The sequence below is a fragment of the Pteropus vampyrus genome, unplaced genomic scaffold, assembly GCF_000151845.1.
Source record: "Pteropus vampyrus isolate Shadow unplaced genomic scaffold, Pvam_2.0 Scaffold124, whole genome shotgun sequence".
Lineage (NCBI taxonomy): Eukaryota > Metazoa > Chordata > Mammalia > Chiroptera > Pteropodidae > Pteropus > Pteropus vampyrus.
Genome location: NW_011888905.1, coordinates 1,462,092 through 1,465,367, shown reverse-complemented (window position 1 = coordinate 1,465,367; position 3,276 = coordinate 1,462,092).

Genomic DNA, 3,276 nt, shown 5'->3' with positions numbered 1-3,276 from the left:
GTGTGTTGTGTCAGGACTGTGTGCGTCGTGGTGTGTGTTGTGACAATTCCGAGCCTGGGCGCTGCGGATCCCGAGGGCCTGATACAGCAGCGGGGAGGGGCTGGAATGTTGGGAAGCAGCCCCCGGGCAGACTCCGGGATTTTAAAGACAGCTGTCCTTGGGGTCTGGGCGCAAGAGCGATCCGGTGAGGCGGAGTGGCGTTTGGGGCCTGTCACTTGTCAGCCTGCCCAAGCCTCAGTCTGCTCATCTGTATGATGGGGGCCATGCTCTGTGCACCTCAGAGAGACTCGGGGAGATTAAGGTAGTCATCTTGATTGTGAAAGGCTTGTCACCAGGGAGACCTGCCCAGGTGCCAGGTGTTATCCAGCCATTTCCGGCCTGGCTGGAGCCAGCCGTTCTGGCTGAGCAGCTGGCCTCCGCCACAGTGATGGTAATGCCCGTCCCTTACGGTGCGTTAGCCCTTTCAGACCTGTCCACAGTATGTCCCGTCTTTTGTGGCAGGGTAAGATGGGGCCAGAGCACTACTTGGGGGCCTTGGCAGGCCTGGCGGTGTGACCTTGGGCAAATCTTTCCTCCTCTGGCCCACTTGTAAAGAGAGGGGCTTGTTCCCCAGAGCGCTGGGGGCCTCCTGGGTGGGGAACAAGAGGTCACCAGGAAGGGGCCCCCAAACCTGCCTACTAGGGAGACTTTGCCTCTGTCATTTAGTACCTTGGGCTTTATGAGACTTCATTCGGATGCGGGGTTCTCTGGCTTTACAAACGGTGGTCAATCACTCGCTCCTTCCCTGCTAAGTTACACTGAGCTGAAGCCGGCCTCGGTCCTTGCTGAGTCTGGATGGGAAAAGGCGGTCCGCTCTGCCGTGCTGCCTCAGGCCAACTACCCGGCCTCTCAGAGTTTTGGGTTCTAGGCACACAAAATGCAGAAAATAGTAATCTGCCTCATAAGGCCGATGTGAAGATTAAATGCGTCACCTCCAGACGGCCGTCAGCCCGGTGCCTGGTGCATAGCAGCCACTTAAAGAACAGGCAAGTCCTCTCGCTCTCTCGAGGTTTTAACAGTCACCTGAGCATGAGGCGCGAGTGACTCAGCAGTATGAACGACCCCGTGATCACAAGGTAAAGGAGACAGGGACCTCCCTCAGGAACTCCCTGTAAAGGGGTTCCCAGACCGTGGCCTTGATGCTCCAAATCACCCCACGCCCTAGACACTCCTCCAGAGAGTCACCCCTTCCCACCCCTACAATGTCCCCAGTATAACTGCGTCCCCAGTGGCCCCGGACCTGTTTGAATCCCACCCGCACACACGCACCTGTCCAGGATTACCTGTCCAGCCTGACGGTGAGGCGTTGCCATCCAGAGTCAGGCCAGCCCGTGTTAAAATTCCAGTTCTGCGACTCACCCTATGACCTTAGACAAGCAGCTCTCCACTGGCGGAGGTTTAGCCCCACAGGGGACACTTGGCAATGTCTGAAGACATTTCGATTGTCACAACTAGGGGTGGAGGAGGTGCTAGTAGGGAGAGGCCAGGGGTGCCGCCAGAGGTCCCAAAGCGCAGACGCTGCCCCCACAACGGAGAATCGCCTGGCGTCGGCGGTGCCGAAGCAGAGAAACCCTGCCTTGAATGAATGAGTGCCTTAACCTCCCCGGGCCACGCCTCTCCATCTGCAACTCAGGGCTGCCGGCAGCACTACCTTGGAAAGCTGCTGCGTACGTAGGTCAACACAGTGACGGGGGCGCCTGGCGTCCCCCTAAATACCCCTTCATGAGTTGTGACGGGCCTGCCTCTGGCATCCCTCCTGGTCTCAGCCGTCCTTCTGCTAAGCCCACTCCCTGCGGCTTGCCTCCGGCCAGGCCAGCGCCTCTGACTCCGTGCTCGCTGGGCCCCTTGCCTCCTTCTCCCCTTGACCGCAGCCTTATCGAGCAGCCAGAATCTCTCGCTCAGACCCCACCCCAGCACCAGCTCCTGCCTCCTCTCCCACTCCTCCCAGCTTTTCCCTCCTGCCACGCTTGCCCACCTCACCGCTGGTGGCTGCCTCTGCCCAGACTTCCTCCCCGCCCCAGTCCACCCCAGACTTCCCACGCCTCCCGCCGAGGTGACATAAGAGTGTGAAGCACATCGTGGATTTGGGCCAGGCTGCCTGGTCCAAGCCTGAGCTCGGCCTTCACTTTCTGTCCAGTGCTGGGAAAGTCAGCCTCACCTGCAAAGCAGGGAAATGATCTCTAACCCACAAGGTGGTTTTGTGGACCAAGCTGAGAATGGAGGCGGAAACGTACAACCGTAAAGAGCATGAAAGTGTAAGTTATGCCGTTCGCTGAGCATCAGCCGCTTTACATTTTTATTTTTCACGGAGCTTACCCGCTTCCAACAACGATAATTTTGTCTTTTATTGGTTGACTCTCGCCCTCCACTGGAGTGTCAGCTCCACGAGGGTAGGGATTCTTTTCTGTTTTATTCACTGGCACATAGATGTTCAATAAATACTTATTAGATGAGTGAATTCACTCTCTGTGAACAAGGCGCTTCTGAAAAGCCCCTCACTCTGCCGCCTCCAAGGACCCTCTCGTCACATGCTTGTACTTGAACCACTACAGCATCCCCGTTGTACAGATAGAGAAACCGAGGCTGAGAGACATGTGGCGACCTGCCCAGAGTCACTCGTCCGGGTAGGGCCAGATGCACTGTTGTTGTAAAAACACCAAGCACCTCCTGTGAGCCAGGTGCTGGGCGGGGCATTAGAGACACAGGTAACTGAGACTCGGTCTCTCCTGTCCCTCACAGCACTTTTGGGAGAGTTACAGAGGGAGGCCCAGGATGCTACGGGGACTGAGGAGCCCCCTTCCCGCCTCTGCCCTGCCAAAGTCATTAGGCTTCAAGACAAAGGTCCTGGACTCATCTCTGGATTCTGATATTGCTTGTTACCTCCCCAGCTCCCGGGTTCCAGGGACTACCAGGAATCTGTCGCCCAGTTCTGGGTCCTGGCCTGCCCTTCAGCCACCGTGCTTGGTTCTGCGTCTCCCTCTGCTTTCCCCACCTGTGGGCCACCGCCGGGAGCAAGCAGTGTAGCTCAGTCCTCGTGTCTTGGGAGCCACTGCCCGGATGAGGACACTGAGGCCCAGAGGCTTCAGTAGCGAATGTGTGATCACATGGCAAGTGAGAGGTGGGGCTGGGACCCGCTCTCCACTGAGCCCCAACTCCCCACCCCTGCCCCCTGCAGGCTCCCCTCCTCTGGGCCTGGCCTCTCCTGCTTTCTCCTGCTGCTTCTGGGACTGGGGCTCT